Raw genomic sequence first — 15744 nt, forward strand, 5'->3', positions numbered from 1 at the left:
ACAGGCTTTGATAAAGGAACCAGTCGACCTTTAGGGATCCTTCCCGATGTGCCTATAACATTGAGAGGGAAGATAGTTCAAATGAACATAATGGTAGTTCAAGGACCCTTGGATTATAATCTACTCCTTGGACGAGACTATATTTATTGCATGGGAGCCATCGTCTCCCCACTCTTTAGAGTAATGTGTTTTCCACACGAAGGAAGAGTGGTCAAGCTCGTGGACCAGCTTTCATTTCCCAGATCGCGCATAACAAATAGTCATATACCATCCCTAAATGTTCTATTCACGCAAGAAATGTCTTGATATCTATACGCACAGATATCAAGTTTGTATTACTATCTGGTGGTTATGAAAACCCCTGCATCCTTCGAAGATCCGAGGCTCTCAAGTTTTCTAACCCAGACATGTCGCTCTATGCCCATCTGTCCAACGTGGATTCTACTGGTTCATCCATGAAGGTAACATGGATCAACGGGAGAAATACCACGCAATTTGTGCAATGCGATGCTGGAAAATCAGCCATGGCCACTATGACAACGTTCACTCGATATGATATGTGTAGTAATGATCTACTTCCAAGCCTAGCAATGGATTTTGGATGGCATGATCCAGGATATATTCATACAGCCCTAATGACGGGGTTGCTTCCTTCTCAGAAATACAGTTACAGTCTGGAAGTGGATGACCCTAGTTCAAACATTGATGTGTTGTGGGTTATTTCAAATTGCATTCCATGTTACAAGATTTTTACCACATTCGAAAACACTTTATCAATGCTTCCTCAAGTCACAAAATTGTTATTGATTCCTGGAGCAAGAGTGCCTATAATGGAATTTAAATTTAGTGGAGTATCAATCGATTTGGTCTGTGCTATAATGCACCTGAAAAAGATACCAGATGGTTTCAACCCTATGAATATGATGTTAGAAAAAATGGAACCCAAGAGTATTAACAGTTTGAAGGGGTATAAAAATATAGAACAGATTAAAGAAATTGTTAATGAAAACATTCAGGGTTATTGCGCGGCACTGCGGTGTCTGAAATTGTCAGCTAAAAGGCGAGGCATATATTCAAATATTGTCGGATATTTAGGCGGAATAAACTTGGCGTTTCTCCTCTGTTATAACGTGCCACTGATAATTGTTTCGTTGTTTTTTCTTTTTTTTTGTAGCCAACCACTACCCACTACCTCTACGTCTTCCACCTTCGAACTTCCCTGCTGCCATTTTAAGACTTGTCGTATACCCTTCTACTGTTATGTTGTTTTAATAGCTAATTGTTCCACTGTTTTTAATGGTTGACTAATGTGTGTAATACTTGTCGTTTCCACCACTCCCCGCTACCTTATTGCCTGCCAAACGTCATAACCTTCGACAAACAAATGCTGCCATAAGCCATCGTATGGTTCCAATTACAAGTTATATATACTAAGGTTATACATATAATTTTAATATATTAAATTTAATTAAAAATATGTAAATAAAATAAGACTATATATATTAAACCAAAAAAAACATTATTATAAAAAATAAGATAAAAATGAAAAAAAATAAGAACAACATTATTATATAAAAAAAAAAAAAACTAGGGAATATTACTAATGAGCTACATGATGAAACGATGACCAGATTTTATACATCGAGATGACAGAAATTGAAGAAAATCAATATTAAAGCTTTGAGGAAAAAGCTTTTGAAGGGAAGGGCTATGTTATGAATATAATTCATAACAAGTGAGGTAAACAAAATCAATATAAATATTAAATAATTAAATATTGGTTATGTTAAATAGTCATTAAATTAAGTGAAAAGGCATGTCTAAAAGACATGCCTAATCATGAAAGGTCACCTGCTTAGGTATAAAAGCAGGGCCTCATTGTAATTTTCATATCACTTATACATTTTTAAATATAGTAAATTATTATTATTAAATACCTCTTGTGTATTTTTACATTCAAGTCTACAAGCTATCAGTTTTTATGCTTCAGAGACCTCCACAAAACCAAACACAGAGAAGCATAACATGTAGAAAATCTAATGTTTGGGCATTATGAACATGAATGCAAAAATAAAGACTCAGATCAACAAAGAGGCTATTGGAAATAATACTCAGAGGGGGTGTGAATTAGTATTTACAATTCAATAATATTTAATTTCCTAATCAAATTTATATACACTACTTCAGTGAAGTGAACTTGCGTGTGCACGCTACTATGATTAAAGAAACTGGCGTATACCCAGAGAACTTATGATTTAGTTAATTTATCATGTGTTGATATTTAATAAGTGCATCAGTATATTATTATACAGTAATTATGTGCAATAATAATAGAATAAACCATCACACAGAGGAAACACACATGAACACCAAGATTTAATGTGGAAACCCAATGCGGGAGAAAAACCACCTACTGCTATCGTCGTTGTCTTCTTAATATAAAGAAACTTGGTTTACAATTATGTACTGGTGCAGACTTATACCAGTACGCAAGCACCGACCTACAGAAGGCTACAACCTTCTCTCATTTTCGAGCTTCTACTGGAAGGGAGATACAACCCCCTAGCTCTTGTACTAACCAATATGTTTACTACTATGTAGGCACTGGCCTATAGAAGGCTACAACCTTCTTTCTTCCTCCAGGGACCATATTTCATTCATTTTCAAACTAGATGCTCCTAGTACACACCAACACAATACGAAGGACTCTTTTCATCAAATTTTCACACTAGACCCATCAAAAACTTTGAAGCTCAAACTCTATAATAATAACTACATCAATTAACAACCAGTTAATCTGGGCAGTCAGATCACTGTCACTAGAACACTGTGTTGAACCCAGAAACGTGCATCATCATTCAGAACCAGCTACAACCTCAAAATCATACATCATAATGTATACGCTACGTTAACGAACCCAACTTACGTGTATACGCTACTTACTTTAACAATACCTGCGTATATTTTCCAAACTACTGAATCATGCAAACTTCTGAATCAAATTTGTACCGACCAGTTATATTCTGAACATCTACTATCAATTTATAGAGATCTAGACAGTCAGCAGCAAAGATAACCCTTCTCAATTTAATCAATTAATCTATCAGACACAAACTCCTTATGCATTCAGTTTTACTTTCAGATCTAAGAAGAATTCATTTACAGACAACTGTGAAACAACATCACTGATCAGATAGATCAATCATTTCTGAATAACATGCTTTTCTTTTGTATACGCTACTTGGAAGAGTCGAACCTAACACACTTGAAATAATTGAAAATATGTGACACAGGTGAAGCAATGAATTCCACCAGAAGTCGGGCCCTTAGCTGCCAGCGTACACTGCTAGTTACTTCAGATAAAGAGTATTACACTGTATTTGTGTTCTTTGCTATAGCGAGAGTCTGTAATTGAGAATTACAATAATAATAACAATTGTCCTCCCCTTTATGCTTACAATTTTTTCCTTTTATAATGAGAAAGGGGTAAAAATATAAATGGTAAAAGCGATCCCTCAGGATCTCTCGATCTTGAGGGATTTGCACAATTTTCTAACTTTAGACATCTTTCCCTTCTCATGTTGATCCTTGTGATTTGTGTTTGTCTTATCTGTAACTACCGCGCTCCTTCCTTAGCTTGCTACTTTTTCGTTGTTCCTTGGTTAGGGAACAACAGTTGTCCCTTTTCATACTTTTCCTGCATAAAGAAGGATAATAATCAGCTAAGTCGTAACTGCAGATAATTTCTTCATTCTTACCATAATTCTTTGATATATTAACATATTAGGATATAGAAGGGATATAAATAAAGGAAAAGGATGATGAGATAAATAGCATATGCATACCTTTTCCATGACTCAACATACTCCCCTGCTTACCCTTTTTCATGTCCTCATGAAAAGCAAGTAATTTGTATGCAGAGCAGTTAGAGAATAAGTTGGAGAAGGAATGTTGTAAAGTAGTCTAAAGCCATGGTTTTTGGCCAAGAGCTCAAGGATGGGCCCTATCTGCACTTCAGGTAATTCATATATAACTTTATAACCTTCGGTGGGATACCAAACAATAGGGCTACGGAACCGACAGCCTAGCCAATAAGGACCTTCCCTTAAGATGAGGTTGTTGTAAGTGACAAAATGTTCTGCAGCAAGCTTAAAATTTTTATAATTGAATGGCTCCCTATTTTGTACATTACTATTAGAAACTATCCACCTAAACTTGGCTCCAGCCAAGGAGCTTTCCTGAAGGGAGAGGAAGTATTCCACTCCCTTCTAGACAATCTCTTTCTGAATGGGTCCCAAGATTTTGATTACTCCTTCCCTTTTCATCAAAATTTTGTGATTGGCTAGCAATTGTAACGAGTATTTTGGTTCACCTCTGACCCAAATTTCCAATCCATTTTCCTGCCTCTGGAACGTGTTATGAACCTTCAACCATTTCAGTTGATTAACAACGAATGAAATGAAAGCCTGGAATTGCACATCCCCCACAAAAGGACTGGGGTTCTTTTCAATTTCTTCCTCTAATACAAAATTATGTAAGTAAAATTCACACAAGAATCTTTTAACTTTTACCCCATGTGTTGACGAGAAAAGTGTCTACTTAGAACGCCCCTATCCGACTAAGGTGTGACAGTACCTTAGCAACAAACAAGGAAAACTACTTTCGTATTCTTCTTTATGAACTGTAAACGAAGAGGAATAGGATGAACCAACCTGTGTCTTGCGCTAGTCCTTTGATCCAATCTCTCTCCTCTTTGACAGCTTCTAGCTACCTGCTCCCTTACTTTCCCAGCTTCACCAAGTTCCTGCAAGATCACAGAAGAGGAAAACTACACAAAGACATGGATTTACATTCATAAATAGCTTAGGATCAGATTTAAGCTAAACATGCAAATATAACAAAAACATCATTGATACACAAGCATGTAGGAGAAACTCAAATAGTTTTATTGATATCACAAGAAGGTCCAGGAGGAGTTACAACCGATGATTCCTGATCCAGCATCAACCCCCCAGCAAAGGAATCCCCTCTTCACCTCCAACAAAGCATAAATCACCCAATGCACTGATCTCTATCTCAAAACCAACAGCAATTCTCTGCAAAGTACAAAATTCCAGCCTCTGGATCTCTGGGATGAGGGATCCATATATAGATGTATGCAAAGAGGATGAGTCAGCTTATGATTTGACTTGTGGCCTCTCTCTGTCAGTTCTTGCTTCCACTTGGAGACTGAGAGCCTCTTACTCATCCTTGGTCGAACTCAGTGAGGCAAGTGTCATTGAGGAACATTCTGGAAGCTTCCATTGTCTGTCCACCTCGCGGAATGACACTGCCATTTGTCATTTCCCGCTCAGTGCACCCTGGTAGTGCATTTAGGTGCGTTGCAACGCACCTAGCTAGTGTACTGGGGTGCTATGCAACGCAGCTAGCTAGTGGAGCAGCTGAAATGATCCTGATTTGACTGATTCTGAGCAGTTTCTGGTGGAGAACTTCTGGGAGAAGCTGTAATTGGTTGACCTTGTTCCTCTAGGGGTAGGAACAACACTTTTAGGGACTTAGGATCCCTTGGATTATGGACATTTCATGCTTAGAGCTGTAAGGCACAAAAATGTCTATAATAGTTGCCCCCTAAAGTATGAGGCCGTTTATCGGGTGAAATGCTTTATTAGGAGGATCCGAAGTTCTTTCAATGCTAGGAGGAGACCTGTAATAAGATACAATAAAATACATTATCTTCATACTATTTGCATGATCTAGCTGAGGCGGGCATTCCCATGCTCAGCTCTATAAACTCATTTTTATGTGCACAGGACAGACAATCGTCTGATGGTAGACTGATGATTCTGATGGAGTCATCATCCTTTTGGTAGGATGACTATCTGTGCTGCAATGCTGTACATGTCAATGTTTTTATTTTTCCTGAATATATATCGCAGCCCGGATGGATGAAACTAGATCCGGGGTCTTCAATCTCGTCCGATCTTCACTCGAAGTACAAGTCGATCCATGTGAGAAATGTTTTGAAGTCGAACATGGAAAGACATCGCTTGATTACCAGACAATGATGTAAACTGTTAACAAGCGTGAGAGGAATCACCGATAATGATGATGACCCTCAAGGTACTGCAGTACAATTCACGTGGTGTGAATAAAGGACTTGGCGTCGAACACCACGCAAAATCTTTCAGTCGAAGGTCATTGATGTATACTTGTCGCCGGAAGTGAGAAACTTGCCATTTGAGGCATGCAAGCTTCAAAGTACTGAATGGGGTGTTCCTAGATCAACTTCTTGGATAATGAGCTGATGTCGAAAAGAAGGGATTCGTCAAAGGAGGGCCTTGATGAATCCCACATCAATGACACAGAACAGAGCAAATGATTTTAATGGAGGTGAAAACGATCTGCTGATATATGGTTCAAGATGGCGGTCATGAAGGAATGAAGTATAATGTATGGTAGTGGATGGGACACGGGTGACTTCTTTGGATGAATTCTCCTGAACATGTCGGCGACACTTATGTGATGGATTGGTAGCATTTACCCCAAATGTGGATGGTATGGCGTGACCATGGTGATGTGACCGGTGAATGAAACAACCCAACCCGACTCAGGCACGGAGTGGAAGTGTCATGTTCAAGAGCGACTTGCTACCAATAAAGATTCTTTGAGTTTCTTCCCAATTTTTCCCCAGTCATTGCTGACCAGTACCTCTTTATTTTTGTCAATCTTGAGGAGGATAACATATGCTTGTTCTATAATTTGCCCTTCGGGCAAACCCATCGCTATGTTTTAATGAGCCTAGCGATAGTGAAACTCGTTCTCGTCTAAAGACAAGTTTGTCACTATTAATATTTTTAACGAGTTTAACGACAAAGATAACTCGGTCCTTTTCATTTTTAGAGAGTCTGAAAAGGTACGTAAAGGTAACTCCAAAATTCCTTTTTCGTCATCTAATCCCTTAAGTCTGAAAAAGTATAAAACAATACAGAAGGGATGAATTTTCGATAGTTTTAACGAGCCGAACAACACAAGCGCTCAATCGTTTTGTGTAATAATCCCTCAGGTCCAAAAAGATTAAAATCTAGAGGAGGGATAGCACGTCCGGTCGCTTTAACGAGCTGGAACGCCAAAACTCAGCAATCTTTTCATATTTTACGAGTCAGTTGAAAAGAGCTTAAAGAAGACTCGTCTTTTTAGGAACGAGTGATAAAACGGGTAGCAGCTAATTCCAGGTAAGGGTTGGAATTTTCCAATCACGACAGTGTCACAAGGATGGCTAGTGAAATCACTCTTCGCAGCTGTTCCTCAAAATGGGTAAATAATCAAATGGAGGTGAATGATCGGCCAACGGAAAAGTGGAGGTGACGGTGCAAACACGACCAAGGCTTTAATGGCTGAAATCTTCATTCACGGTGGTTATTTACCGGAGAATAGTTCATTTTTTAATGAGCTTAAAAGCGGGTGGAAACACTTGCTCATGTCTTATGTTTATTTTTTAACGAGCTTGAACTATGTGCTAAAACTGCTCAATTAATCCAGTCATATGATAAGAATGTCTCATATAAAATGGCAACTTTTAGATTTTTGCCCCACATCCTTTCTTTATGAAAGTTAGGTGACGACTAATCCTACAAGTTTAAAGGGTTATAGGTCCTAAAAATTTAAAAAATCAATAGTCGCCCCTCGCTTGCACTCCAAAAGGTTTGCATGCCCCCAGGTATAAAACAGAGTTTCGAGGTCTCCCTCTATTCGAGCTGACAAAACATTCATTCTATCAGGAAGGGTCACCCTTTATTCGAGCTGACAAACATTTGTTTTATCAGGAAGGGTACTACCTCTTACAGGTTACCCAAAGATTGTCTTATTTACGGCGTAAACAAAACACTTATTCGGCGATGTCTACTGAGATAAACAAAGGTGAGCGACGATTCCCGCTAACTCACATAACTTTGACAAAAAAATCTTATTCTAGAATAACCCCTCTTCCAATTACGGACGGGGTACAGACTAGTCATATTCTCCCGCGGAAACCTACTCTATACCCGAATTTTTCCTGCCGAAGTAGACCAGGATGCATGCCCCCTGGGTTTCAGTCATATCCCTCCGAATTACTCGCACTCATTGGGAGGACGGACTAGGAATTGATCATCATCTTGATCTGTATATGCTCATATTCAACACTATCAACATTTTGATTGAATTCTTCTTCTTTTTCTTCTTCCACATTTTTCTCTTCATCATCTTCCTTATTATTAATTTCCTTTCAACATTCTTTAACTTCTACAATTGATTTTTCTAATCGGTGAAATGCTTCTTGAATGCTAAACTACTCGACGCAATCAGAACGTGTACGTAATGGCACATTGTGCGGTGAAAAACGTTCAAAGAATCACATCATTATATTGTACGCCATGGCTCTAATACCACTGAAGCATAAAAATTAATAGCTTGTAGACTTGAATGTAAAAATGTATAAGTGATATGAAAGTTACAATGAGGCCTTGCTTTTATACCTATGCAGGTGACCATTCATGATTAGGCATGTCTTTTAGACATGCCTTTTCACTTAACTAAATGACTATTTAACATAACCAATATTTAATTATTTAATATTTATATTAATTTTATTTATCTCACTTGTTATGAATTATATTTGTAACAGTCTCCATTGCTTTGTCGCATGACGACGTTATGATTTGTCTCTGCCTTAGCCTATGCCTTGCTTGTTGTCGCTTATATGTAGAAATTAATGTGTAGATTCAATACCGCTCATGAAATTTACTAAATCACAAGAATTGAAGCTACTCTACTCATCTGCGAAAGTTAATTCACCATCTAAAACAAGAATCGTTAACATGCAAAAGGAAACACCACACATGCAGAAAGATTTATCTAGGGGAAAGAAACTCCTCAAAACCCATTACTATATGTATTACATTAATCAAAGAATCTGGATGATTACAATATGCTTTCTCAAGCTTGAGCACAACCTACACATGTATCTTCTTGCCTCTGCCTAACTGATTGAACCTGCCCATTACTTAGCCAATTTTCAAGCCCTCCAAGCTCCTAATTACTTGAGATGTTCCCTACGAATTGTGAAGCTTCAGGGTTCATAATAAAACAATCACCATTAAATAATATGAAATTTTTAAAAATGCATGGAGGCTCCTTTGAACTTTGGTAATTCTTCGAACGTCTTCATTAAAACTTTGACATTGTTAAGACTTTGGTTGTTTTCGCATATTATAATAGCGTTCTTTGTGCAACTTTGCACCCTAATTGACTTGGCATAGTGTAACAATCCTCAACTTTGATGAATATGGTAAGTTTACCACAATTTTGTGCACTATCTTCTCAATTGAGATGCGAAAGTGACACACTGGGCTCTCTTGACAAGTGCAAAATTGACACACTTCCTTTTCTTCATAGGTACTGTTGTACCTTTGAGATAGTAGTAGGTTAGGCTACCAATGCTAGAGCATCTAAAATAATTGTTTTGGGGTTTTTTTGTTTAAGTTTACGGAAGACCAATGAATGAAGACAGATGCAGAATTGAAGTAATAAATCATTTGGGGTATATTAATACTTCAGCAAGGGGCTGCTATAAATCATTACACAATGATATAGATCAAAATAGTGGTGAGTAGAACACAAAAAAAAATATGATTATCACAGTTTCCAGACTGTAAAATAGAACAATCACAAGTTGGAAAACCTCCTAAACTACGTTCCATAGGTTAAAGACAATATACTTAATGCATACACAAGATGTTGATGATTTATTGATTAGAGGGGATTAGCTACACAAACAGTTGCATTAATCCAGTCTCTTAATAGATGATCACTTCAGGAGCTTATAGGAATCAATTGAAACTCTAATTGTTCCTACCTAGATATCTCTGCAAGTCATAAGCATATGAAGAAAGACATAATGATTGAAAAACTGGAAAAACTTACAGGATAACACAAACTGTGCAAGACCATATTCAGAATCCTTTGCTTTGTATTAAGGTTCCAGAAAGATTTAGTACATCAAGAGTCTGCAAAAGCTTCCTTCAAAGGTGGCTTCTAGGTTCAAAGTAGCATTAACAGTCAAAAACTTTACAAGAAATGAGCTATGAATCTTCAACTCCGAACCATTTACAACTCAGAAAAGGAGTTATTTATACAACAATAAAACTACAAATATCTTAAAACTATTTAAGATGTATTCTAGGAAAGGAAAATATCTTCATGCAAGAAGATAAGGGCAGCTATTGAACTACTTCTTGTTGTCACCTTTTATTCAGGTTGTGCTGGCTTCATTTGTTTGATATTTTGCCCCTTTAGCTGATTTGTTGTTTGTATCTTCACACTGGCATATTGCTTCAGTTAAATCCTTTCATCTGATACTCTTTAAACTCTGTAAAATATGCTTTAACTTGACTGAGTGATTTTGACTGTGCATTCCAATTTTTACTGTGTTTTTCATAGTAAATCGCATATTGTGTCTTCCAAATATTATCCAGGATTGTTTTTATAAACTTGGAACAACATCTTCTAACCTGCAAAACACAAAACTTGTTAAGAAAAACATGGTGGTTGAGGTTCTTTAATGGCTTTGCCAAGCTTGAAAGACTATTGGAGGAGTCTGGGGTGTATTGGAGGCTAAATGATGGCTTGAATGGCTGCAAAGGCATAATGGAGGTTGCACTGTGTAAACAGTCAAAACAGAGAAATAATCACTGAAACACTGTCTTCTTTTGAGTTATCGGGCAAAGCTTTTTGGGTGGGAAATGCCCGTACAGGGAGTGTACCCGAAATCGTCGAGGGTTGTTGGATTTGAATGGTCATGATCGGATGGTGAAGGAGTGAAAGACGAATACAGAGGGATTAAATATAGTGGGAACAACTTGATTATGGATTAAAATAGAGATTAGCATTAAAAATGATGCTTTCAGATCATTTCCGCATTCAAATCGTAAAAATGTTTTAACACTACAAACCTTTACAAAACACATATGGGTGAATTTGAAAATGTATTAAATGTGGTAGATAATAATATCGGTTTCGGGTATTATTCACATATTGCATTCGGAGTTGGCAGGGAGTCAGGCCCATCACAAAGACATATGATAATGGGTGGACGCGATGTGTTATTAAACTGCAATATATATATATATATATCGTTGGGTCTGGGCTCTCATCGTGATCGGAGATCAGATATCGCAATGGCGAGGGGTGTATGCATCAGACAGGATTACAAAGGAGGCGTGGATGCGATATTGCTATGGAATATGATATATATTGTTTCAAGTCCGGTTCCATCATAATCACATATCACAATGGGCAAAGGTGCATTCACATGAAGGACTTGCGACACGACAATATGCGATGCGATATTAGAATACATAGTTTTATTATAAAACTAATGTATATGCATGTTTTAAAGGGTTCTTCAATCCGCTGATATGATGTTTCTGGAATACATAGTTTTATTAATAAATCTACGGTATTTGCATATTTTAAAGGCCCGTGGCTGCGCCGATTTGCGATGTGATATGCATAGTTTATAATGAAACTAAATGGTTTTCGGATATTATATTAAAGGAACTATATAATACCGAAAAAGGGGGAATTCTAAGGATTTAATACATAAATTAATGTTAATATGAAAATATGAGTGGAAGGGAAAATTTTATGTGAAAAGGGGAATTATATGGTAAGAAGGGATTTTTCATGATGTTTTACTTTTCCTAGGTAAAAAGGATTTTTACCATAGGAAAAGGGGTTCTTATGGAATGAATGATAATGAATATATGAAGGGGAAGTTAGCAAATATATGAATGAATGAGGATGAGGGAGGTTAATAAATTGACTTGTAGTCCTTCATTTGCTTCGTGTAACTGCCTCATGAGCATAGAAACATGATAAATGTACATTTTGTCCAATCAACCATTAAACTTCTGCAACCTTTCTCTACTTACCCTTTGCTTATCCTATCATTTTTTCTTCATTTAATGGGTGCATTTAAGCTAGAAAACCCTTATCCTTTCTTCTTATTTAACAAAAATAAACTATCTAAATCTACCCTTATAACTTCCAAGGGCTCAGATTAAACTGATGAGCACCTTATTATTCTCTACCTAACTACTGATTTGCCAAGATTAAACAGTTTGGATAGATCTTTATTCTCTATCTAGAACATCAACTTTAAAGCATGAAGCAGTCAAGATTAAATAGTTTGATCGTCATGGGTTGTGGCATTTAAAACAAGCTACACACAACTATTATTTTACAGAAAAAAAGAGTAGTGGCATTTAGACTTTCTCACTTTCAGAGTTTATTTGTTTTCTTTCTACCTAACATTTTCTTTTTGCCTTTATTTTTTAGAACAACTACCCTAACATTTTCTTTTTTATGGACATCATCATCAAAATAATTTTTAAACTAACATTTTATTCACTATTGTTATGTCCATATCCTAACTTAACATTTTTTGAAATATTTTATCTAATAAAAATAAAAAAATGCTACAACATTGGCTCCATCTGGGGACTGCTTTCTCTTGTAGTATGTAGAGAACCTACATATCCATGTGCCTTCTCCTCAGGTTATGGAGTACTTGCTATAAAAAATATCACACTGACATCTTGGAATGGAAATGAAAACTGGAGTTATGTACAATGAAAACTATTTCACCTTCTTAGTACTGAATATAATGTTTGAGAAACCTTCCATTTACAGGATAAGTGGAATATTGCTCCTCAAGATTTTGCAGAACAAAAGTGTTTTTATCCTTTACTTCAGTAATTGCTAAAGGTCCAAACCATAAATTTTTGAATTTTCCATGCTTTCCTTTCTCTTCTCTCTTGGAATCCCATCTTAGAACTAGATCACCTTCCTTAAAGTCCCTTTCCCTAGCTCTTCTATCAAACAAAACCTTCATCTTATTATGATATTTATGCAATTTGTATTAAACTTCATCTCTGTTTCCATTAAGCTCAATAATCTGATTCATTCTTCTAGGAAAATCATCAGGTTCATCTGTTGCATCTTGTATAAATTTTAAAACAAGAAAAGCCAAATTGGTAGGGAAAATTGCATCTTTCTCATAGACTAGCTGAAATGGAGATTTGTCAGATGACCTCTTTGGAGTAATTCTATTTGCCCATAATGCATAAATCAAATGTGAATCCTATCTCTTCTTATGATCATCTAGTGTCTTTTTTATTACCTCTACTAGACTCTTGTTTGATGATTCTGCAAGGCCATTACCCTGAGGGTAATATGGAGTTGAATGATGTAACAAAATCTGATATTTCTAGAAAAAGTCAATCATTTTAACACTAGAAAAAGATGTTACATTATCAATAACAATTTGAGTTGGGCAACCAAATCTAGCTAAGATATTCTCCCTAATAAACATAATTAGCACTACATCAGTAGCATTTCTGACTGGAATTGCTTCCACCCATTTAGTAAAGTAATCTATTATAGTGAGGATCCATCTATGCTGATTACTTGAAGTGGGGTGAATCTCTCCAATAAAATCTAATCCCTTGAGAAGAAGGAGCTAAAACTATTGATGCTCATTTTTGTTTACCAGCAAACATTTGACAAGGAACACATCCTCATACATTTGCCCCTTGATTCGAATTGGATCCATAAAAAGTGTCAAAGTTCTATGACTGTATCAAATCAGGACAGACTTTAAAAAAATTGTGAACAAAGAGCTATCAGGAAGACCTATGGATAGTGGCAGTTTGTATCCAGCAAGGAACGACGAGGACCTCTATGAAAGCGCGCTGACCGAGGCCCATGGAGACCACGCAGGACACAAACTAGCAGTTAGGAAGTCCGGATCGGAAAACGGAGGGCGTTTATGATGCGTGGTTAGCACTTAGTGCTAATTTCACATCGCTAGGAAAAACCCCTCGAGAAGGAAAATCCCTGAGTGCTCGATCGCATGGGAAGCTGGGAAACCGTAGGGAAAGCGCTAAAGCAAAAGGCGGGCCCCACGCTCCAAAACCGGCGGAATATCGGAGGCATGTTGGGCAGTAAGTAGATTTGGCAGGAGAATGAGCGATTCCACACATTGCACGATGCGTGTCTAGCAGATGAGAGAGAAAACCACCTCTCATCGTTGGCTAATGGTCGAGAAATTCAACCGCACAATAAGAGCGAACACCGTAGGATCTGGGGGCCTCAAATCTGATGGCAGAGATTGCGCCCAATGAATGACCGGATCTGGAGGGAGAATTAAGTTGAGGCGTATAAAAGTCTGCAGTCCGATTTGACCGTTGAGTTGTCGGACGAATCATTAGATAACGTAACTAAAATACCAAACCGTTTGAGGAAGAGCTGGTGCAATTCGTGAGAGGACAAGTGGCCACTTCCCTGCGAGACGTTACACAGTGGCGATGATGCAGAGAAAGGGAACTCCAAGCAAACAACAACAAGCAATCTGAAGGGGTGGAAGAGGAAGCGAACAATCATGAGAAAAAATTGCTTTAAGCCATGAAGAGAATAGAGAACAAGCAAGCGAGCACTGTAAGAAAGAAGGAGACAGTGAGACAGAGAGATAGAATAGAGAATAAGCAAGAAGTAGAAAACAGAGAGTCGAGCTAACCTGCAGAGTAAGGTAGCATCGAGCAGACAGAAGGCTTGAGAGGTTCGAGCAATCCCTGAGAGGATATCTGTCGAGAATTGGGTACCAAATTGGACTCATCCCATTCAAGACCAGTTGAGGTCGAGACTTGGTAAGGAAGAGTCTGTGCACTCTAGTGGCTTGGGGAATCCAAGAACCACCCTGCTAAGCATCATCTGTTTCAAGAGACTCAAATTGAGCTCCTCATTGTAAAAACTCTGCTTTAAAGACACAATAAGAAAAGGCCACCACTGAAAGTTGGACCAGAGATGTAGCCCAGGAGGATTGGGTGAACTCCTTATTAATTTGTTGTGTTCTTGTATTTTCTTACTGTGTCTCTCTTACTATTTTCCATTTTCCAGTGTTTATGTATTTTGCAATCTGATCGATCTGTTGCCCAAGATAACATAGACACACACCAGCACATGAGTCTGTAATACCTTCATTCATTAATTAATTAACTGAGATCACTCAATAGTGATTTTCAGATCAAGTGGTATCAGAGCTGAGAGGCTGTTAAGGTTACACAATCTTGTGTTGGATTTAGCTATTGAATGCTAGCTAGATCAAAGATCAAATTAGGAGAAGGAGAGATGGTCGAAACTAATCCTGAAATTGGGAGAGTCTATCCTCAGAAGACAATGTCAAAGGAAGGTTCTATGGGGCAAGACCCTCAATTCATAGATAGTTTCCTAGCCATAAAGTCCATGGTAGAGGAAATGTATAGGGATTTTAGAAAACACAAAGATGAAGATTCATCAAGCTCCAAACAAGATAAAGGAGAAGATGAGTCTCACTTCCATGACCACTCAAAAGGCAAAGGGAAAGAGGAAAGCTTCCTCACACCTCCTAATAGCCCTAAACATAAAAAGAAGGCATCTTTGATTAAACTAGATGCCAAATTTGATTTACCTATATATGATGGAGAGATGAATGCAAAAAAGCTGGACAATTGGATTAGACAAATTGATGTTTATTGCAGAGTGTAGAATATCGATTCAGACAAGAGCAAGATTCAGCTAGCAAGCCTACACCTTGGAGGCACTGCCTTAGTCTGGTGGGAAGGCAGGACCCAAGCTGACCTGAAGAGACATGGTAAGACTATCTCTGTC

The 15744-nt window shown here is 37.5% G+C and overlaps 1 pseudogene; it reads left to right on the forward strand.

The window, feature by feature from the left end:
• Positions 1 to 407: 407 nt before the first annotated feature.
• Positions 408 to 15744, forward strand: part of LOC149185662 (uncharacterized) — a 43711-nt pseudogene continuing 28374 nt past the window's right edge.

This window comes from Pinus tabuliformis, chromosome 3_1, assembly GCF_031772625.1.
Source record: "Pinus tabuliformis cultivar Carrire ecotype Pingquan chromosome 3_1, CPIR1, whole genome shotgun sequence".
Lineage (NCBI taxonomy): Eukaryota > Viridiplantae > Streptophyta > Pinopsida > Pinales > Pinaceae > Pinus > Pinus tabuliformis.